The sequence below is a fragment of the Crocodylus porosus genome, unplaced genomic scaffold, assembly GCF_001723895.1.
Source record: "Crocodylus porosus isolate Cpor-Errol unplaced genomic scaffold, CroPor_comp1, whole genome shotgun sequence".
Taxonomy (NCBI): Eukaryota; Metazoa; Chordata; order Crocodylia; family Crocodylidae; genus Crocodylus; species Crocodylus porosus.
In genome coordinates, this window is record NW_017728907.1 from 65,301,038 (window position 1) to 65,325,494 (window position 24,457).

Here is a 24,457-nt window from a genome sequence, read left to right on the forward strand (position 1 = left end):
GCAAACAATAATGAGAAAATAGGATAATACTATGCTAAAGTTTGAATAAAAGATTGAAAAACTGAGCTTTCTGCAAGGAATTATAATTCATAGAAAATTATTATGCTCATTCATTAGCACAAGATTTTTTAAGACTGGTTACAAAAGTTCTGATTCCATTCAATTTACTATGGTAGTTTCTAATACTTGAGAGTATGTAGATAACTGGCCATTCAAAAATATACACTGATTAAGAGCTGGTTTAAAGCTTTGTTTTGTTTTGTTTTGTTTGGGGAGAGGGGCAGGAATGGAGGGGAGTGAAATTCCTGTAAATAATTTACTTTCCAGAAATGCAGTTTCAGACAAATTAAGAATTTGGGTCAAATTTAGTCAAAATGAATAGACAGAAAAATTAAAACAGAAGTCAGAGATATTGACTTGGTTCATTTTGACATGTCTGAAATTGATTCAAATGTTTCCATTTATTCATCTGTCCTGTAGAAAATCCCAGTTCAAATCTCTGACTGTTTTATGACAGGGCCCTCCCATGTCTTCATGTGTGAAACCACCAAATAGATAACTTAGGTCACTCCACTGTCAGTTTTCCCCAAATCCTTGCCTGAAATGCAGTAAAACTCTAAAAATGTTTCTAGCACTTTTAAAATACTGTTTTATTTCCCATAATAGGGTCTCCCATGTTTCATGAGACTGCCCAAGTCATAGATGTAAAGGGCTTTCTAAAATGGATCTCTCATAATCTCTCTTATAGATGCTATTCTATTCTGTATAAAATATTCATAAATTCATTGACCAGCAGTAGTGACTCTATCCCAGTGGTTGCCCTCCAGAGGCCTTCCATTTATGAGGCCCACTCACTGCTTCAAAGTATATTTATGCAGGATGGATGAACATCAACATGAGAATTCAGAGATCCACCCAAAATGCCTGTTCCAAATCAGGCAGAAAGGAGACTTCAATCTGCTTCTCCCCAATCGTAAATTAGTGCCCAAGCACTGGGTTATAAGGCAGAATAGCAGTACCACAAATCATAGAAATGTAGGCTTGCCAGGGACTTCCAGAGATCATCTAGTTTAGCCCCCTACCTGGCAGGATCATTTCTATCCAAACCATCCTATGCAATCCTAGAATCATAGAAAATTAGGGTTGTAAAGGACTTCCAGAGATCATCTATTCCAACCTCCTACTCAAAGCATCCCCAACTAGATCATCCCAGCCAAGGTTTGTCTAGCTGGGCCTTAAAAATCTCCAGGAATACAAATGCCCCAGACTCTCTGGGTACCCTGTTTCAGTGTTTCACCTTCACAGTGAGAAAAATTATCCTAATATCTAACATAAATTTCCCTAGCTCCAACTTCAGGCCATTGCTCCTTGTTTTGCCACCTGCCACCACCAAGAACAGTCTAGCTCCATCCTCTTTGGAACCACCTTTCAGGTAGTTGAAGGTTGCTATTAAAACCCCCCTCAATCTTCTCTTCTGTGTACTATATAAGCCCAGTTCCCTTAGCTCAGCGGTCACCAACCAGTGGATCTTGATCCACCGGTAGATCTCAGATCCTCTTGGAGTCGATCCGAGGCTGGGGTGGGGGATGAAGTGCCCATATGTATGCACATGATGCCCCAACCCAGCAGGTAAGTCTGTGAGGGAGAGAAGGGGCAGGGGCTAGATCGAGGCCCTTGCAGTGAGGGACAGTGCCGCAGAGGCAGAAACAGGGGGAAGTTCAGTGGGGCCCCAGCTGACTGGGCCTCACCTGCTGGGGAGGCATGCCCCCAAATAATTTTTTCTCCCTCTGCCTCTATCTGGCCTCCCCTCTTCCTTCCCCACAGACTTGCCTGCTTGGTGGGGGGAGAGGAAGGTGGGCAGTGGTGCACAGTAGATCTTGGGTTGCTTCTAAAAGCCAAAGGTGATCTACTTAAAAAAGCTGGAAACCAGTGCCTTAGCTTCTCCTCATAAGACGTGTGCCCCAGCCCCCTTACTATTTTCCTTGCCCTCTGCTAGACTCTCTCCAATTTGTCCACATCCTTTATGTAGTGGGAGGCCCAAAACTGGACACAGAACTCCAGATGTAGCTGCTGACATACATATAGAAATTCTTCTTGTTACCCTTCATGTCCCTTGCTAGCTGCAACTCCAGTTGGTTTAGCAGGCAACGCCTTCCTGATTTCATCCCTGCATGCCGGAGCAATACAAAAAGCTACCCTTCCTAGTTGTTTGTCTAAGTTTCTACTTCTTATAAACTTCCTTTTTTGTGTTTTAGCTTACTAAAGAGTTGCCCGCTAAGCCAAGCTGGTCTTTCTGCCATACTTGCTAGTCTTCTCGCACATTAGGATGGTCTGTTCCTGTGCTCTAGACTTTCCTCCCCTCATACTGGCCACCCAGAGGTTCCTGTCTATCAGTTCCCTGAGGGAGTCAAAGTCTGTTTTCCATACTCTGCTGCTCTCCTTCCTTCCTTTCGTCAGGATCCTGAACTCAATCATCTCATGATCACTGCTGCCCAACTTGCTGTCCACTACTACATTCCTCACCGATTCTTCCCTGTTTGTGAGCAGCAGGTCAAGAAGAGCAAGGCGTCTAGTGGGCCGCTCCAGCACTTGCACCAGGAAGTTGTCCACGGCACTCTCCAAAAACTTGCTGGATTGCCTGTGTACTGCTGTATTGCTGTCCCAGGAGGGTGACTGAAGTCCCCCATGAGATCCAGGGCCTGTGATTGGGAAACTTCCACTAGCTGTTTGAAGAAAGCTTCATCCACTGCATCCTTCTGATCTGGTGGTCTATAGAAGACATGCACCACAAGATCGCTGTTACTCGCCCTTCTGACCCTAATCCAGCGATGATCAACACGCCTATCTCTGGTTTCATACTGAAGCTCTGAGCAATCATATGGCTCTTTAACATAAAGGGCAACTCCTTCTCTTCTCCTCTGCCTGTCCTGCCTGAGCAGTTTATATTCATCCAATGCAGAACTTCAGTCATGTGAGCTGCCCCACTAAGTCTGTTATTCTAAACACATTATGGTTCTATGACTGTGTAAGGCCTTCCTATTCTTCCTGTTTGTTTCCCAGGCCCCTGAGGTAACTAGCTGATTGCCCAGCTTCTCAGGAGGAATGAGGTTAGTGAGTATGTCTGCAAAGATGGTTTTCCCTCTCTTTTTCAAGTGGATCCTGTCTCTCCCTAGCAATCCTTCTTTGTGGAACAACATCCCATGGTCAAAGAAGCTAAAGTCCTGCTCGCAACACCATCTACACAGCTATGCATTGGTCTGCAGGATAAGCCCACTCTCACCTGGGCCCTTCCCTTTGACTGGAAGGATCAAGAAGAACACCACCTGCGCCCCTCTCCCCTTCACTCTTGCACCCAGAGCTCTCCGGTCACTGTTGATTCCATGACTTTCTGTACCTATGAGGTTGATGAAATGCAGTTCATAGGCTCGTTTGTGAAAAGTGGTTTGTAAATTCAAACAAGCACTGAACCTCACTAACCACATCACCAGAAGCCAATTTCCTACAGCCCAAAACACATTGGCCAAAACACACTGATCCAGGTCATACCATGATAAGACATGCAAAACCTGCCAACAATATTAACTGTCTCCCTGAGCAAGGCCATCTCATGGATGGCCTTATGTTGCTCCACCAGCCTCTCAAGCATCAGGTACGTGGAGTTCCACTGGGTCTCCACATCCTGCATGATTTTGTGCTGCAGGAAGTTCAGCTCTGCTTGTTTGTCCCACAGCATCTTGCCTCCCTTGATGCTCCAGTGGAAGTAGCCTGTCAGCTTCCTGCATTTAGAAATGAGCTTGCTGATGGTGCTGGAACCATCACCAGTAGCCCTGTCCCCCTCCAAGGTGTCCCTAACTATGAGGTGGCACTTGTATGCCACACAGCGGATGCCAACAAAGTTGGCATGATGGACCGTCTTAACCGTATTGGCTCCATTGGTGGTGACCATGACCCTGTGGCTGAGCTCATTCTGCATAAGCCACCCCTGCACCAATCGGTTCATGGCCGCCGTGATCTCTGTTGCCGTGTGGGACTCATACATCACCTCAGATTGAAGGAGAGACCACTGACAGCCTGACTAGTCACACCAGTGCCCTGTGAGGGAGAGGTAGGTATGGTCTCCACCCTGGCTGCTCTGAATGTCTGAGGTAAAGTGTAAGGTCACCTGTGGACCTGGCTTATGCAGCTCTTCCCTCAAGTACTCTCTGCATGCCTCATACAGGGAGAGCACCATGGTCCTGCTGAAGGTGGTATATTTGGGCACTTGGTAGGATGAGGCCATGAGCACCATGAGCCACCTGAACCATGGCCACTCAACTAGGGAGAAAGGCTAGTCAATTAGAGCAAGCATCCCCAAAATGCTCTGGGTAACCTCACTCACCCTTGCAAAACACCCCACCTTCCTGTCCACCTTTTCTCCACTGTTCCAGACTGGTCTGCCTCTGCTTTGGGGGGACAGAGACTTTGGAGCAAAAGCAGGAGCCTGCCAGGCTGAGCAGGAGCAGGCTGGTGCAGGCTGAGGAGGAGCAAGGGCAAGGGGGTGGTGCCTGAGGAGATGCATCAGCATCCCCATGGTGCTCATGTGTTTTGTTTCCTTGCCCCGGCTGGGTTTGGCCCAGCAGTGCAGGCAGATAGTGTATGTGGGATCATCTGCCAGCTCAAAATGATCCTAGACCACACTACCTGCTTGCTTCTGGGGTCCATGTGCGAATGCTGCAATTTCCCCCTCCTCAGCAGGCAGGGGCACAGTAGACTCATCTGAGCCTCTTGCCTCCACAACCTCTACCTCAGCCTCCTCTGAAGTAGGAGGAAATTTCTCCAGGGGAAATTTGAGGGGTGTGGAGCACAAACTCAGATGATTCCCTCTTCTTTCCCAGAATTTCCCTTGCTAGGACACTCAGATCCAGATCCAGATCCAGCTTCTCCTCTGGCAATGGAAGGCTCAGCATGAGAAGTGAAATGGGGGTGGAGAAGACTGTCATGTTGGTGCTGGTACTGCTGCTTGTTGTCATGCTAGTTGGGGGTGTTATGGCTGGTACTCTTGGAGGGGATGCAGACTCAAGCACAGGCAGTGGCACTGGCTGTGCTCCCCTCTCCTTGCTACTTCTGGAAGCTTCATCCCTGCTAGTTGTAGGAAAGAGGCTGTATCTCAGTTTGGGGGGTGGGAACTTACACCTCTCCCTCTATCCCATCTTCCACTCCTCCCTGAAGGCTTGCCAGATGCCTTTCTACCACACTTCATAGTGTGTTTCATAGTGTCTTATTTTTATAAAAATATATAAATGGATCTCCCTTCCCATATACATTCTATAGTGTAGTATCCAATATAATTATAAAACTGAAAAGAATAAATCAATGAATAATAATATAGTAAATAGTAAAAGGGTCTACAAGAAAGCAAAAGGTATTATGGAACCCCAGTTGCTAGGCTAGCAAATAGGAAATCATTCAAATCAATGGTAATAGTAGCCTTTGTTGTCTAACACTCCTAAGCTGCTAGAATAGGGGAAGACAATTATTTTGGAAGGAAGGCTGCTTACCCAGGTTTGGCAAGCTGTCAAGGGCTTCATGGGCAGTCCTGCCCCTTGACAGGTGCCCCACCCCCTGGTCACCATCTTGGGACCAATGTCCCAATGTCTTGGGTCCAATGTCCCAGGGCCAGCATCAGCGGGGCCCAGAGCAGGGCACTGGAGGGACTGGGGTCTGCGGAGCTTGGCTGGGCTGCACCAGCAGGGAGAGGGGGGGTGCTGGCCTGGCTTTATAGAGCCCCTGCCAGCTGGTACCCTGTACCCCTGCCAGCCTGCTGGCACTGGCCTGGTGCTCCCATGCCCACTCACTCCCAGTGCCCTCCCAGCCCCGCAGTACAGGCAGGGGGGCTGCTCAGAGCCCCAATCCCCTGCTCACTGGCAAGAAGGAGCTGGTGTGGAACATGGGGAATAGTGGCCCCTCCCCCACCATGCAGCCTGCTGCAGCCACTCACACCCCACGCAAGGCTGTCCTGAGCAGGCACAGGCAGCCCCATGTGGGCTGTGAGCAGCTGCAGTGTGGGACGCCAGCCACAGTGCAGGCACAGGGCCATTTTTCCCCTGCACGCAGCACCAGCCCTTCCCCCACTTCCGTCCTTACCTGAGCTTCCCACACTGGGGCAGCCACATGGTCCCAGGGCAGGAGCCCCTGTGTGGGTTTCCAGCTCGGGGGGCTGTGCCTGGCAGGCCCTGCTTTTTCAAGAACCTGTTGAAAATTCCCCTGGATCCTACTGCTCCCAGATCCTGTCATTTCTGACAGGAACAAAGGACAGATACATTTTAATTTTCAAACATTTTTAGGGGTCCCACAGGCTGGATAGAATGGCTTTGTAGGCCAGATGTGGCCCTCAGGCCATATTTTGCCTACCCCTGTACAGGAAGGTAGCTCAGTAACTGTCAGAACTCAAGGCAGAAAGCAGGTCAGTTCAAACAGTGCTGCCTTTTTTCCAGTTTTTCCATCCCTCCCCCAAAGCACTGTGATTGGAAGGGACCTCAGGGAAGAATTACAGACACTGGCCACCTCCACAGTCAATATGAGAGCAGTCTTTCTCCCCTCTTTCCCCCTCTTCCCCCTCCCTCTCCTTATTTTTTTTTTCCCTGCAGGCAAGCCCAACTTCAGCTTTGAAACTCAAAACATTTCAAAATTTTTGAAATATTTTGACTGCCCTTATTTCATTTTGAGGCTGTTTTGAAGGCCTTCATTTCATTTCAATGTCACTGTTTCGAGCTCGAACCAAGTTAAAACAGCATCTTAATGAAACAGATGGTGAAGTTTCACACGGCTTTACTAACTAGCATGCATCAGAGCAGACTCAATTAATCAAGTCTGCTGGAGTGTGTTCATTAACATGCTCCAGGAGCCTCTGTGTCACATCTATTCAGTATCCCTACACTTCAAAATGGCAGTGGGGGCACTTTAATGAAAGTTGTCGAATGAGCTTTAGTTCAAGCACCCCTGCTGCCATTTTGAACCTCAGACACTGAATACACATGACACTCTGTATTCCCCACCCCTTCAACCCACAGCACGTGTACAGACTCCCATATATCTCAACGGCAGGAGCAAATCAAGAATAGGTTAAAAAAAGCCACGAGAGCTGAAAATGCCAGTGCAAAATACAGCTGTAAGGTGATAGGAATTCAGCACACAAAACTGACAACTAAAAGAGCAATATATGAAAGCATTTCTTTTTATGTTGTTTTCCTAGGGGGTAGGAGGAAAGAAATATTGTCTGCATAGAAACCACAGTAGCCATCAAAACCTCTCCCTGTGTACCTGTCTGTTTACTATGTATTTATGAATGGCAGAGGTCTATGTAGATGGCACCTGATGAATTGCACAAGCATGTAAGAATAAAAATTGAAGTAAGGCCTTGTATGACTGTTCCACTCAAATATATGTCAAGAATTCCCTTCATGGAGCCACATCTCTTCACATGTATTCAAGTGTCCTCATTACTTGAGTCTAGGTTTGTCCTATGTGGAGAGATAAAATAGATTACCTCAGTAAGGAATCTGTTCAAGAAAAGTTCAGCACTTTGGCTCTTGGCCTGTGGCAGCTGTGCAGACTTCCTTTACATTCACAGCTGGGGACCTTTCCCACCTGTCAAGTCACATAAAAGAGCCCCAGGACACAAGGGACTCTTGCAGGTGTAAGTATCAAAGATCAGAAAAGAGCCAAACGTATCTAAAATCAAGAGTTCCCTTGCTAATGTCAGCCACAGTTCACGTGCATCCTCCTTACTGATTATTTGCATAGAAATTTTTTTCAACATGCAAGTATAAAACAGATTCCGCCCGCTGCTGAAGACTCACAAAAGCATTGCAAGCCTTTTTTACGCAGTAATTGCACATCCTAGTCTAGAGTGCCAAAAGATAAAGTTTGGGCAGTCACGCTATAGGATGCCAAGTCATGCTTTCTACTCCTTCGGTGACAAGAAAATCTGCAGAATTCCCCAAGTCCTGCCCTTTCCTGAGATCAACCAAAGAAAGCATATTCACTGTATGCACAGAGATGAAATTCAAATAGGCAGTTTATTCAGTGGAAACATGAAGCTAGGTAAATAAGAATTGGAATATCTTTTTTAGGGCAAGTTCCATGAAGAAAAACTGTCAGCTTAAAATCAGACATCAGCAGCATGAGATCAGACATATAGGGAAGGCATTTACCCCTTTTTCTCTGAAGAACTGTTCTGGGACATTGCCCATCACTGATCACTTTATATTATATGAAAGCAGCAGGCAGTGAATCATATTACAGTACAGGCCAACCCACACTAATAAGGAAATAAATATTACTTCCTGTGACTGAACGCAAGAAGGAAGTTAGTCAGCTTGCTAGTGTAGCTGGCATTTTAAGTATCAAAACATAGCAGATCCCCTCATGGCTAGGGGCAATAAAATACTTTAGAGCTAGATTCTGGACAACATATAAAATGTCTATAGGCATCACAGTGCATTTAGTTAAACAATGTGGAAGATGGGATTGTTAACTTTAACTAAGTGAACTGAGTCATAGACTCTGATCTTGAACAAAAGGTCCTGCCGCATGAGAGTCTTATAGGATTTAAGGAGGATGAAACCAGTAGAACGTCATAGCAATGGACTAGTACACCATGGAAATCACTCTAAAAACCTCTCTCCTATAATAGAGAATGATTTCTTTTCTTGGATTTCTTTTGAAGCGGTGTACAGAATTCCATAGCAGAAATAATTTTGCTTTGAATTCTGTCAGAGGGGTTAAAACATACAGTGTATTCTTTATTACTGAAATTTAATAAGATGCTAAAATAAGGAATTGAGGAGTGATGGTTCATGTTGTGTAGGACAATTTGCAAAACTTTGCCACTTCTCAGGGCCATTTGGCTTTTCCAACTCAAACCATCTCAGCCAGCCTAGTTTGAAGTGGAGATGTTGCAAAAATCCCAGAATATGTTTTGAGGAGGATCCCATAATAACAAAATATCTGTTATATGCTACAGAAATAAAGTCCATCTGAAAAACACAGGTAGGCATCCATTTCAAAAGTGATATTTCCTAGGAGTGATGGCTATGAAATGGGCCAAGTTCAAGGTTGATGAGGAACATCAGAAACCTGTTTTTTTTGGTTCTTTAGCTACAAATACAAAGCCAAGGCACCAAGAGTAGCTATGGGATTCAGTAGCATGTGATAACACTCCTGTCACCTGAACATTGCCCAAGAGCTCACACTGCAAGGAAGGAAATACAGAAGTAGGCAGGCATTCCCACCTAGGACAGTGGAGGCAGTAACTGAGATTGCCAGGGAATCTGTGACAATATTTCCAGGAGTCATAACTTCATGTGAGACACCACCAAGTAGATAACTTAAGTCACTTCACTGTCAGTTTTCCCCAAATCATTGCCTGAAATGCAGTAAAACTCTAAAAATGTTTCTAGCACTTTTGTAATGCTGTTTTATATCTCATAATATTGGGGGTAAGTTGTAGCCTGCTTTAGAGTCAGAAAGTACAATGAAATTCCACAAATTCACAGCCATAAGTGTATCATGGTTAATATGACATTTCTCAAAATAAGTTACAGAAGTATCATATGGTGTATGCGGTAGCAGCTGAGCCAATGGAAAGATTTGAATACTCTTTTTGTGCTAAAAATTCTTCAACTGTCAATTTAGACAGTTAGTTCAAATGCACGTGGGTGGTGTATGGGTGGCAAAACACCAGCTCTGACCAGAATATCTGGGTAAACAGAGCTCTGTAATGTATGTATGCATAACTGATTATCCAGGAAAGCAATATAGATCTCTAAAAAACAAAAAAAGACCATCCTCACCATCCTCAGTGCCAGAAACGGAGAGATATTGGACCTTTGGCTGGTGGGGTTTTTTTTCCTAAAATAAAAAAGAAAGCTGCTAATATGTAAAATCACTGTAGCTAAATAATTTAGCTTTCTATTAGGCTCTTTTAGTAAGCTCCATGTCACTTATTAAAATGTTGCTTCCTTTAAAGCAGTGTCTAAAAAGTTGCACTTTTGCTTTATTTTAACTAGGTTTGTTATACTTTCAGGAGAATATTGACAGACACTCTCAAATTACATAGTCTCTTTTCTTTAGAGAGAGTCAGGTGAATTTGCAAATAGTAGGCCTGAAGAGGAAAGTGAGTGTTATCTTAGAAAAATTCCAAAGAAAAGTTATATTGCTTCTGTGCCATACCACAAAGCAGTGCAATGATCCCAAAGTGCAAAGCACTTAAAATACATAGTGAAGATCGCCGACACTAATAATTCTATGTAGCTGTATACACTGCGCCTTTGAGAAAGATCAGGGAGTTCCATTTGTTTAACAGTTATGTCATTTCTCCCACCATCTTGTGATGGACCACAAGAATTACCATACGTATGAACATCTACCGCATCTTGTTCTGAATTCCTTAACTATCGCTCCATGGACTCCAAAAGAAATCTAGTGAAATCCAACCTTTTACCCCCCAGGCCAGATGGATGGTGCCAGCTGTGTCCACAGGCCGAATCCAGCCAGTTGGCTAGATCTAGAATGCAGTGCTTGCCTGGTGGGGACCAATCCATCTGCAGAGGGCAAGGTGTGCAGCCTGACCCTGATTCATCTGTGGAGGGGGAGGGGGTAGGAGGGGCCTGGCATCAATCCAGATGCCCAAGGGGGCTGGAGGAGGGAGGAGCAGCTCCAATCTGGATATGCAAGAGTTGGGGAGCAGCCCAGTTCCAATCCAGATGCACCAGGTGGAAAGGGAGGGGCAGAAGTGCCCTGATCAGGATGTGTTGGGAGGCAGGTTGAAGTGGACCCAATCAGGATGCGTGGGGTAACAGGGAGCAGCTCAGCCCTGATCCAGATGTGTGGGGTGGGAGGCACTGGGAGCAGCATGGCCTGATCCAGATGCACGGGGTGCTGGCCTGGCACTGATCCCACTGTACTTCCACTGTTTCCCCACTGCCAATTTTTACGACCCATGAGGATCTCTGTGGGCCAGATACCATGGCTCCAGAGGCTGCATTTGTCTTATGGGCCCAATGTTGATCAGCTCTGTCCTAAGAGTACAGATCTGCCCCTAAGATCAAGCATGTATAATATATTCCTAAATGCTCAGGACCATATCAAAAGTCCATTCAAGTTAAAACTTTCAGTCACACAGTGCCCTTTCAATTAAGTCCTATGGGACAGTTCTTTAGCTGACTCTTGAACCTGTTTGCAAAGAAGCTGTAAAGAGCTGCCTCTATATGACCCAGCACATTCTCAGGCTCTACATATCCTGAGTGTAAAGATTACTCAGTTCACTCTTGACGCAATCTACCACAGAGCGATTTTGGAGAAACTAATGGCTCAATCCACTTCAGGCAATGGAAACACCCAAACACCGAGATAGGAACTCACTGCACTCCTTCAGTCTCTGGGAGGTGTTGTACCACAAGGAACAGAAACATGACTGGATGACCAGTTACATACTGCAAATATAGAGAGTGAAATACCTCATCAAAGCAAATAGTTACCAACGTGGAGATTGAAACTGGTCTACAAAAAGGTTTATCAAACAGGAATAGATATTACATTAATTGGTAAAAAAAAAAAGTTCCTTTGCAGATTAATTGCAAACAAAAAAGGACTAAACCTGTGAAATAAAGTATTTTCTGTGAATAATTTACTGATCTCTATGAATGTTAATTTATTTTGTTGTTTATTTTGCAGAATTATATTGGCTCCCATACTTAGGAAATGATTTGATGATGTGATTGTTATTTTTTGCTCCTTTTCTTTTTCTTAGGTTAACTTGTCTATTCAGAAACACAATGAAGATCAAGCTTGTTAGCACATTTGAGAGCTTTTTAGGGGATTATTAACTTTGGTGAACTATTCACTATTTTTCTTATGCCAAGTTTTGTTGAAAGGAGCAGGACCAAGTAAATGGCTTTGAATTACTTGTTCATTTCAATAGTTTACACAAAGATAACAATAATCACATGTCAGTTTTGTTGGTTTATTTTCAGTAACTGATCATTCAAACAATTGAACAAAAAGAATCGATTTCCTCAGAACTAGGCCATTTTTTTAAATGTAATTTGCTGCTCTAAATATGTACCCCCTGCTGTCTTATGCATGGATGTAATTATAGCCATATTTCTTAACTTCTGAAGAATACTACTTAGAATAAAACTTTCTGATTTATCGAAAGCCTCATCCAATCATTCTTCAAATATTTTGGTTTTAATCATAAATTGTTGTTAGGGCATATTAAAATATAAGCTGCTATATGTGTATGTTCTTATAATGTATGCATATTAAATTGTAAATTACATTAGGCATACTGTAGAAACCTAAATACAATTTTAAACACAACTACAAGGCATCATTCATAGATAGCACCCTCTTAGGGAGGCTTCACTCATGCCCAGGCAGTCTGGGACTTGGGGCTCACCCAAAATGCAGTTTCAGGGGCTTGCACACCTTTACCCACCCTTCAGCAATGGGGTGGAGAGTGGGGCTTCACTGGAGCTGCTCCTTGGGGTTGCTCGGCTGCAGGAAGCTGCTAGGGAGTATAGGTCCTTCTGTGTTACAAGGGGCCCCTTGTTTCTCTCTGCCATGTTGTAGGGTGAGCCCCAGTTCCATGTAGTGGCCTTAAGGGGTTAACTGTGGCTCCAGAGAGCATGCCACATCCCTAAATTCCTAACTCCAATGCCAGCTGTGTTGGGCAGAAACTGAAAAAAAACAACCCCAAAAATAAATAAAAACAACTTTGAAGAAGAGGTCAGGCCTACCTCACTGGGCCTGAACTGGGCAGCAAAAGTCATCCAGGCCTATACTGCACTGAAGCCTGAACAAACAGCTGAAGGTTCAGCCATGCAGCTAGGCTGAAATACCATAGGAGTAGAAACAGCAGAAAAAAAAGGCCCAGTCCTATGGCTGTGGCCTGGACATCCAGTCTCAGCTATACCCCATGTTGAGACAATACAATTACCGAACAGAGGGGGCCAGGCCCCTGTAGCAAGTAACTGTCAGGGCCCATTCCTGGACAGTCTGCTTCACGGATAAATGCCTCCATGGAATTAACCCATTTAAAAAAAAAGAAAAGAAAAGAAAAGGAAGAGGGAGGGAGGGAGGAAATAGGAGTCTCAAACTCCTATTCAGAGTTTCTGTCCCTGTATCTAAGGCTTTCCCTTCCAAAGCATTTGCTGGCCTCTCATTGAAGAGGGAGACCCACCCCAAACCATGGGGAACAGGTTTTCTGGCTCCCAATGTATCTGTACAGCTCTCAGCAGTCCCTGGAGAAAAAGAGAGAGAATCTTAATGAGTACTTCTTATACACCTGGTGCGACAACACACAAGTCTTGTCCAATCAGGGAAGGCCACATTTTAGTCTTTCCCCAAACAATCTGCCCAAATAATCCCCTGCCTCCTCTGGCCAATGAGGCCAGAGGTTTTTACATATTTTCCCCAGATACAGGCCCCATCTTGTCAGGTGCTGAGCACATGGTCAGAACAACAAGGGCCATCTTGCCCATATCAAAACACACACAAAAAACCCACAATATGCAACCCAGTGTTTGTGAGAGTTTTACACTGTATTTTCTCACATACCACACACCCCCTGTGGCAGACCAGTAGGGGGTGCTCTTATGCTAAGCCACCCACCTCACTGCACCTGACCATCTTCCAGGCTTTAAGTGCCTCCCTGGGGTGCTTTACCTTGGGTGACCCCCTTCCTGGAGCACACCCGCTAGGCCTGGGGGTAGTGCTGCCACCACCCAGTATCTGGCCTGATCCTGGCACTGTGCTCTCTGGGAAACACAGAACTGGTTGTCCTTGAGGGTACTCGACCCACTTCAAGAACTTGGGGTGCTTCCCTCAGTCTGAAGCACAAACAGTGGTCTACCTCAGTTAGCCAAACCAAGGGGACCTCAAGGCATAATTTAGACCCACTCCCAATAAGTCTCTCATGCTAGGTACAAAGGAAAACTTTATTGGTTACAAGGAGTAGGGTTGCAATAGGGTACAGAGTTGAGTAGTATCAGAGAAATCCCATAGAACAAACAGGGTGGCTGGAGTAGACTTTGATCACGCATCTGAGTTACTGCAAGCTATATATCTAGTTAGATCTCAAGTAGCTTACTCACGAGTATCATCCAGAGGCAGGTGGAGATTCCCTCTGGAGACAAGAGGATCATTGAACATGAGTTTCAAGAGGGAGAGCAAGTTTCAGATGGTCCAGCTCTTCTCTCTCTTTCTTCATAGCTACCGCCCCTCCTCCTGGGCAGTCCTTAACTTGTATAGCCCTTATGACCTCATTCGGCAATGGAGACCAGCACCTGTTGGCTGCCAGCTAACCAATTTGAAAGGCATCACTGGTTGCCGGGTAGACCGGCATTGTCCAAGCCCCTCACCCGGGTATGTGATGCCAGTCACGTCCGCAGAGGGAACACGTTTCCCCCCTCTCTCAGGAAGGTATCCAACTCAGGTTACAACTCAGGATTACCTAAAGAGCCCATAGGATGTTTGCCCTTTGCAGTGACAGGGTTAACCAAATTGTCACAAAGCAGAGTTTTTAGGGAGAGATGGAGGTGGCATTCTGCCACACCTCCAAATAAAATACATATTCTATTTTTGGGAATGTGGAATGAAGAAAAAAGAGGTTTTTTTAGAGTTATGGCTGATTCAGGGACAGACCTAAAAAGTCTGCAAGGCTGTGAAATAGGAGGTGAGAATCCAGGAGTAGCTAACAGACAGCAACTTTTCTAGGAGAAAGGTTAACAGGAAGACCATTAAAATGAAGATAAAATCTTTAACACCATTCAATCAGTTGACTGCCTCAGCTGCTGGAAAGAAATGTCACTGCTTCTGCTGGGCTGTTGGCTTTATCGCAAGACTCAAAGCGGGGCAAGGCTCTATTCTGGGCAGAAAAATCTGCTTCCTGCATAATACAGTCAACCCAATTTGGGGAAGCTGATTTTGGGAGAAGAATGCATCTGGTATATGAGAAAATACAGTATAATGATGTCAGTTATGTCGTTGTGGTTATTCATCAATTTTGGGACAGCTGCTGTCTTTTTGTTCTCTGTCCGAGCACTATGAACTATTATAACACAAATTGTAAATACTATAAGTACTAGATGAGATGCATTGTGTAACAAAACTACAGAACACTAAGAAAAGACCTGTAAACATATTTCATTATATTTATGCAAAATGTTAATTGTTTTTCCTGGATAATGCTGTACAATAAGGTCCTGCCTTGGTCAGAACTTGGAAATTGAAAGAATGAAGTGCAAATATGAACACTTAAAAAAAATCCCCAAAATGCAGGGCTTTTGAAGAGATTGTATTGGAGTGCGGTCTTAGAACCAAATCAAACCAGTTCACACATGCATTTATGTGCAAGCAACTTGTCACTAAAGCCAGAGGCCATTTTACACCTGCTTTCCCACTTCCTGCTCTTTATCACAAACTCTCATCTCAGACAAGTTTTGTTCTGTTAAAAGGTCTTAACATTTTCTAAACAGTATTCTCCAACACCTGTATTTGATGACTACGGATTGTTCATTTCCTGTGCAGCCTTTGGAGGACTGCGTAATTCTTGTGCTGCTGTACTAGAAATAGGCCATAGCAGAAGTGCTCACAACGCAGCCCTGTCAGATTCCAGCAAATCTGCAAATTCTGCTAAATACCTTGTCACAAGGGCACAAGAAAGGAACAGGACACTAGAGATACTCTTTATGGTGATTCTTTTTTCGCTTTCAGAATGGAAGCGTCCCAAAGAGCAACATCATCTCCAAAAACACTAGTGACGTGGGGGTTTTTAACTTTATTTCTGTGGAGAATGAATACGTCTAGAACGCTCCAGTAAAATGCCCTTCCAGTCAATGAATATAGTTGCAATTCTATTCATATTTATTCTCACATACAGCAAGCAAAATGAATTCAATACAGCAAGCTGTTTTACTTTATTGGATGTGTCTGTTATGGTCAAGAACATACTACATCCTTCTTGGAATTCTTCCCTCTTGTAGCCACACATCAATGATCACTTGCAGAACAAGTGGATTCTCTTTCATTCAGATAGCCAGGTGGCTGAAGAGAGACAGTTAATATGCAATCAGCAAAATAAAAAGCAATAATGAAGCTGCTTCAAGGTTTTGTAATGTATTGCCTGATAACACATAATATCTATTTTGTGGGTGAATAGACTCTGTGCCTGGATGCTGAATGACTTTGCTGATACCACATTTAACTTTTTGTTACAGAGATCCTATTTCTTGGCTCTCTCTACAGGCAAGGGAGGGCCTCAACATCTGTTCAGAGCCTCTGTGGACCTCTGGTAAATGAAGGCACTCACATTGTTTCAGTATTCTGTTCATCCAGATCCATGTAAAAATAACACACCATCCTACACATACAGATCCAAACAACAGTTTAGCTAGGCAGAAAGGTCAGATTCACACTAGTAGCAAGTTTTTTTATGCACAATAAAGCAGACAAGATTTCAAAAGTATTATAGATTTTTTTTTCTAAATAGAAACCTTCTAATTAAAAAAATGACAGAAGCTTTTGCTTGGCACTTCAGACTTGAACATTATTCATGTTTGTTGATTGATTATAATTGATCTGTTAAGCGGGTAACATAATTTGAATCTCCAGCTATGAATAGTTTTCTTTTTGGGTTGCCATTATTTAACTATTTTGGTGGTACTGGGGGAAAACAGATTGGAGCAAACTGATTGTAGATCCTGATCTGAAAAGGCATCTTTATCTTAAGGCTACTGGAGTAAATAAAAATGTTGTTTTTGTATCTACTGCTCAGGAGCAATTGAACAGCTGTGGTCTGAGAAGCAAGTGGGAGGTTAACCCAATCTGATTGGCCTAGATTTAGTTTAGATTTCACCCAGTGGCCGTGATTTATTTCTGTTCACCTCAATGCAAGATCAATGACAAAAGTAATGCCATATAAGATTGGATAAAAGACTCCTATTTACTTTTTCCTCCGTAGGACTTGTACCCAGAACTTCATGTCTTCTGTCGGGAGTATTGCAAAGGTGCAAGCAGTGGGGTGAAATTTGGTGAGTCAAATATTATAAACATATAGAGAAAGAACAATGCCTGGCCCAGGCTCAGAAGGAGGCCCCTGAGGGTGGTAAACTGTATTTCGTTAAGGATTTATAGACTGAAGCAAACACTGAAGAAAGGAAAAACATATGATCACTGAATAATTGCTAGAGAATATCAGAAGGGATTTGTTTGCAGAGTGCTCTCTGATATTCATGATAAAGGAAATAAAAAGGCCGGTAATTGGCCACTTGGGATATATGGTAATGGTAAATGCTCTAATAAAAAAGCAGAATGTACTAAGAGTAGATCACTTGACATGCTGTTTCTTCAGTATAAGGACATACATTTTCAAACATGTTCCTGCTTTTATGCTTAATTCATTATTGACTTAGAAAATTACACCTTCTGAACAAATACGTTTAAGAGAAGCATGATCTAAGTCAAAAAAGCATGCATCTGGGAGGATAATTGTATTTTTTAAGTTGTGAACTCAGTATAGCAGCTATTTTTCTGGCACAACTATTGTCATAAAATGTGCTCACGGAAACCAAAGGGTCTCAAACTGTAAACATTTGAAACAGTTCATCAAAAAATTAAAACTAAAGGTCACTTATTATGGGAGTCACTTATACCCTTGAAACTTTGGACCCATCAGTAGTTCTGGATGTCTGGATGTTATTTAAGGCTAACTGTGAGGATGACTTTCAACTACCCTGAACCACATGAAACACCCTTCTTTTCTATGCTACCTTATCATGTCAGTGCACCATATACAGGAGAAGAGGTGACTAATAGGAAGACTGATAACATTTATCTCCTTATGTCATTGATGCTAGTTCACAGCAGTACAAACGGGAACTATGTATAGAAGGGCTGCAAGTCAGGTGCTAAAGGACTTGCTGCAATGCTATTGTGAGAGGGATGGGGATGCCTTAGGACTTGATGCTTAGAAGGGTTTTCAAGGTGTGTGCTTGATTGCCACTGGTGGAGAGGAAAGATGAGCTTAGGGATTTTCAGCACACGATTGATAGGTTAAGACCAGAGGGCAGACTTAGAAGGGCTGTAAAAAGCAGTAAAGATATGCCATCATTACCAAACCAGAAATCTTATTGAAACTTCAAATAAGTCATTTACCCTAGAACATCCCTACTTTTACTTTAGTGTAAAAAAGAAACCAGGATAACTATGGTTTGAGCAAAATTTCCCTCTTACATTAGTGTCTCAGTCTGATAATCTGCGGTCCCTACACTCACAGATATCAAGTACGAAAAAAATCAAGATCAGCTATGGAGACCCAGAAAAAGAATATTGCCTTTTCACTCTATAGCTGTAGCTCTGAACCTTTTTAGTTTTGAGGCACTCCTTGATAGACTCAAAGCACCCCTCATGAGATCTGAGGCACACTTCAATAGATTCAAAGCACCCCTGGAAAATGCCAGCTCTTAGCTTTCACTTGTGTTTTGACTAGAAAAAAAATAAAGCAATTCTTCTAGTGCAAAGAACTCAGAAAGATCACAGCAGGTCAGAATGTTTTTGACACTATGGACTCCTCTTTGAAATCTCTGAGTTTATCCTGTGACTCGTATTTGCACACCAAACAGGGCTCACATCGGGTGGTACTTTGTGTCACCCTTGAAAAGATCTCAGGGCACCCAGGGAGCCACAGCACCCTTGACTGAGAATCACTGCTGTATAATGTATGTACAAAACATTGGTATCACATTGGCTGTGAATGAAGAAATAAATAATTTCCAATGGAAAAGAAAGCCAGTGAGTGACTGAACTATCACTGCATGCACTGGTAAATGCTGAAAAATAGTGTTTATGTTCCAAGCTCCACATAACAGTTTGGAAGGCCTGGAAAGGGTGCATTATACGTTTTATCCTGCGTCTGTTCCTCTTCACGTGGGAATCTTAGCCAAAGTTTTAATAATAAGGAGGCTAAACTCTCAGCCTCTGAAAGGGCTAGGCTCTGAATGGATCTGGAGTTAGCAATCATTTCTAGGAAGGATGTTATGATTCAGACCTTCTGAAGATGTTGCAGAAAGGAAAAATAAAGCAGAGAGCAGAAGCAGCTGTTCAAGGTTTTTTTAATAACGTCATAACGTCATTTGAAATGTAGTTTTTGCATTCTAAAAGAGGGAATCATTACTGAAATATAGAAGGAAAACATCTTACATGCCAGTAGCTGCAAGAAACCAAGAATACAATGCAGAAAAAGTCATAACCCAAATCACAATTGGCCACACTTGAAATTTCAACTATCATTCAGAGCACCTAAGTTAAATTGATGTTACTATATTTAGCTGTTCCAAGCAATGCTTAGAAAAATTGCCAGCACAGAGCTATGTTCCAGTTTTTTGTTTGACTTTTTTTTTAGAATAACTGTATATTGCACAACAAACAATGTATACAATAACAGTATACATTACACAGCTCTCTGCATTGTATGAGAGACTCATGCAGAAACAAAAAACATGCAACACAAAGGGTATCAAATTAATGAACTATGGGAAACCTGTATTAAAAAAATTATTATGCATTTGAAGAATTTTTCAGTCCTCCACAAGATTTCCAACACTCATGTCAGATAACATGCAGCACTCTATATATCATTAATGTGTGCAGAAGAAAACTTCTATAACGAGAAATTTTAAAAATCCTAAATTTTCTATGGACTTAAAGCTCATTCCTCATCCTGTGTCATGTTGTGAGGATCCCACATAAATAGCAGGGTCTTCTTTACAACAAATTTGCACAAAATCCTATATGAGCTCTCCAGGGAAATAACAAGAAATAGAATGCAGGGTTTGTTTAATAGTGAGAGTTATTAACCATTGGAAAAGCTATTTTTCCAATGCAAAAGTGCTAATTTCTCCACCACTATAGTGTCATGTGGAAATCAGGCTAAATCTTATTGCTTGTGCAATATAGGAGGACAGATTAAATGATCAAAACTGTCTCCCTAGTTTTAAAATGCAAGAACCTGATTCATTTTTACTTTATTTCAAACCCAGATTATGTTTTGGATATAGTTCTTCACTCTGTAAAGAAGGAAATGTAGCGCACAAGATGTTTGAGTAGTTCAGAATGAAGACTGTACTAAATGACCTGTAGTTCAAATTTTGTTTAGAATCAATTTTCTTCAATTCTTAAATGGTTTGGTATATACTTTCTGCATTTTTTGTATCCTTCTGCTCATCATTGACCTGTAACATGCACTTAAGCCTTACTTCAGGGGTGTCCAATTTTCTGAATATAATATATGGACTGTTTACTTTTGGAACTTTCTGGTGCAAATGCATTCAATAGTCTTAGCTTTTGCTTCTAGGACAAACTCTATTACTACTATTTTTGTTCATTTTCATTTCAACACATCCTACTTCACATGCATAGTAATATAAAGATGCTGGGCTTTAGCTCCTTTTAAGGTACATCAGGTAAATCAAGGGAAAGTCCAGAGAAGCCAGTGACATTTTACAAGTAAAAAACCACTGCACATTAAGGCAGAATGTATAGCATGGTAAATTTGACCAGAGAGATAGAAAACGATAGAGGTTTACACTCTTGTTTTAGCTGTAAATATTAATGAGAGTTTCTCCACTAACTCAATCATGGTGTTCACTCTCACTCATTATGATAATAAGCTGCCTCTAATTGGTATACCAAGAGGGTTCCTTTAGCCATTTGTTCACTCTGATTTTTTAAACAATAGGGGTAAGCTCTCCTTACCCATGTGATATCATGCATGTAGTATTTGCAGAAGTATCATTCTTTATAAGTCATAGAAGATAAAACTGCAATAGATTATCTTGGTATATTGGCAGTTTCCAATTGAAGCCAATAAATAAGCCTCCTACCTAACCAGCCAAATTCTATTGTAACAGAAGCAGGCCATCCATTGCCATATTTTCTCACATACAACATGCACCTTTTCCCCCAAAAACAGCTGCTGGAAATTAGAGGGTGCATTATATGTGACCATGAGAGGGAGAGGAACCAAAGAAGAGGATTTCCAGGAGAACGAACTCCTCTCCCTGCACTTACCTCAGAAGACCAGAGGAACTCTGCAAACAAGAAGAGATAGAAAACCCACTTCTGGAACTAGTACCGGCTCCAGATTGGCCCATGAAGCTCTGCATCGTGTATTTCTGGCCTCAAAAAGTGACAGCCCAGGGGACAGCCTGATGCAGAGAGATGTGGTGCACCAGGAAACTCCCTGCTTGGAGCCAACCAGCAAAGCTGCTCCAAGTGAGAGGGTGAACAGGGATTGGAACTCCAAAGCAGAAGAGGCAGAAAGAAAATGAGTGGTGAGATCCCAATACTAGTAAAGGAGCTCATTTGAAACATGCTAGGCAAGTTGACAACCAAGCAGTGAAAACAGAAAACTGCAGCAATAAGCAAACTGCACTTCAGGTAATTTCTTGACCTACAGTTCAGTTAGAACTACAGGAGTGACAAGAACTATTTACTTTTGGGTTTTTTGACTTTTTGCCTTTGATTTTTACCCTGAAGGGAGTCCCAGGGTTTGAGGTGGTGTAAGGACAGGGTGTAGGGGGTAGTGGAGCCCCATATTTTCATTGTTATGTGCTGTGTCAGGGGATACAGTTCTTCTGTTTTTCTTCTTTTTTTTTTTTTTTGGGTTTTTTGTTTGTTTTATGGAACATCCTCCCATTGGAATACATTTATAAGAAAAGAGGTTACTTTTGGGTTTTTTGACTTTTTGCCTTTGATTTTTACCCTGAAGGGAGTCCCAGGGTTTGAGGTGGTGTAAGGACAGGGTGTAGGGGGTAGTGGAGCCCCATATTTTCATTGTTATGTGCTGTGTCAGGGGATACAGTTCTTCTGTTTTTCTTCTTTTTTTTTTTTTGTGGGTTTTTTGTTTGTTTTATGGAACATCCTCCCATTGGAATAAATAAATATTGAAAAGCAAAGTCGTAGCAGAAAAGATTTCACCAAATGGGTGCAGTTTTAGGGGTAACATAGAACCCCTTGCCCTATAAAGCAGAAGAAAAGATGTCATCCTGTAAGGGCCATAAACCCTATAGCACCTATAGCTGACAGTGAGGAAACATAGTAAGAGCAGTTTCTGTCTCTTAAACTTGAGTTGGAGGAAAGCAGAAATAAAATGTACAGGCTATCCACAGGAAGCAGACCAATGAGCAGATTCCACTCCGTAACTGCTGCTATTCAGTTACTTAGAACAGAAAAGATCTTTTTTCTATATTCTGCCTTTCAAAAATGAGGTGCATAACTTACTCTTATATGCAAGAAAATATGACTTTCTTACCTAAAGAATGAAAACCAATGAAAAAAATCCCTCATTTCCCTGTGCACTCTGCCAAAAAGCTGCCTCACAATATATTTGCCTTCATAACTTATCACTGATACCACATCAATAACCAGGAAATTTCCCAAGGTAACCTGGATATATTTGCAGCAGCTTCTATGTCATAATGGGCACTGAAATTACAGTTTTACTCATTCTTCAAATCATATTTCCACAAGCTTTGTAAACCATATGCTTTTAAGTTTGATATCTTCCTGTCACCACTTCTGCTTATAGGTATTGACATTTATTTCCTATTTTATCTGAATAAATTAAATTTATTGGAGATGCTATGCTATCAAATCAATAAGACATATGGCACTAGTCTCAATACAAATGAAGTGGTATATCTAATGATTCCTTTGGGATTTTCAGGCTACATTCATGTGAGAGATGAGGTGTTAAGAAGGCATAAAAAGTACAGCATATCTGAGAAACATTGATTTGAATGAAGTTTTATAACAGAAAACTACTCCCTGGGGAAAATGCAACTGACAACTGGGATATAACACCCAAAACTGAAGCTGAATTAACATTGTCTACTAACATTGCTTTTCTTATCCCAAACCAAACCATAATAATTTGCCAATATAAACTCAGGTGTTTCATATATTCAGTGAAGGTCCGAATCTCCATTTTGATACAGCAGAGCAAATCCAACATAACTTCAATATGTCAACAGGACAGATAGTTAACTTGTGCAAATAAACAGAGCTCTATTTCCCTCAATAGACTTATGTCCATTATGAACTAGGCCTATGGCATTACACTGATATAATGAGTGTAATGGAATCAAGCTCTTCAGAGTTAAGTAATATCATTATTACATCCGTATTTTGGCTTTCATATATTATTAGAAATTTGTTGTTTGCTGTTATTGTTGATTAGCACAGTAGTGTCAAATCAGGAATATACCTGCACTGTCTCCAAGTTATCAGAATTATGAGGAAATGGGCAAAACCCAGGGCATGAAGGTGTAAATGATCTGTTCTAGTAACAGATGTTGCTGCCAGCCGCAGAAGCATTTCCATAAGAATGTTAATGGCGTTCAGAATTTAGTTAAAATATTTTTAAAGTTGGAATTTGAGGATTGTGCAGCTAGGGGTATGACACCCAGAAAGAAAGAATTCATTTTCATTATCTGAAATGAACAAGAAATAAGCTAGAAAGTCAAACTGTGAATATTGAAAGAAAATTAGATATTAAAAATCATTTCCCTTTTAACAGAGAGAAATGACAACTAGAAAAGTATAATGTGTGGGAAATATGTCAAATTTGAAAGCATTTTTCATCCCATTATGTTTACATCCTGATTTTTTACTTTCAATTTTTTGAATGAAAAATTTTGTTTTCCTAGTAACTTTAAGTCAGCAACCCATTTCTGCTCTAAAGGACACTCTATGTTGTCCATGTAGGGTAAAAATTACTTCTCCTCCAATTAGTTCCCCTCCCTCAACACCACTTCCCCACACACACACACACACACACACACACAGAACTTACCCTGCTTTTAGCTCAAAGAGCAAACAAATTAATATATAGTGAAATCCTAAGCTTTCCCAGACTTTGGTTCCTAAGAGCCCTAGCTCAGGAGTTTTCAGCTTCTCTCCTAAATCATGCTTGCTTGAGACCCATAGTCCCCATGTAAAGGCAGCTCACATCTGAATTCGGATTCTCACTTATTTCCTCCAGAGGATTGATCCTTGCTCCAGCATGTTGTTGGCAAAGGTTGCTAGGTCAAGTTCACTTCAAGAGCATTAACCTCTTCTTGCCCCGAGGTTTGCCCATTCCATCATAATTGCAATGGCAGAGGAGACTGTGTAGGTATGTTCTTGATCTGGTATTTCTGTGTTCATTTCTTGGACAAACAGAAGCCCAGGAGGGTTACAGTCTTAGATCTTAATGTAGGACCAGATTGTGATACCTTTTATGATACTCACTCCCCTGGCAGTCCCATTGCAACCAATGAGCCAACTTGAGCATTAAAATATTACTCAAGATCAACAATCATATTGCAGGGTAGCCCCTTAATTGTTAGATCCTTGGGCATGAAATGATAATGGC

The 24,457-nt window shown here is 42.2% G+C and overlaps 1 long non-coding RNA gene across 1 annotated transcript; it reads right to left on the reverse strand.

Annotated features, from left to right (window-relative positions):
• Positions 1 to 1,115: 1,115 nt before the first annotated feature.
• Positions 1,116 to 14,149, reverse strand: LOC109307651. Its single transcript, XR_002100339.1, has 3 exons — positions 14,139 to 14,149; positions 3,950 to 3,956; positions 1,116 to 1,183 (listed from the first exon to the last, which is right to left on the reverse strand). It is a non-coding gene; the product is annotated as an uncharacterized LOC109307651 (long non-coding RNA).
• Between the last annotated feature and the right edge of the window lie 10,308 nt (positions 14,150 to 24,457).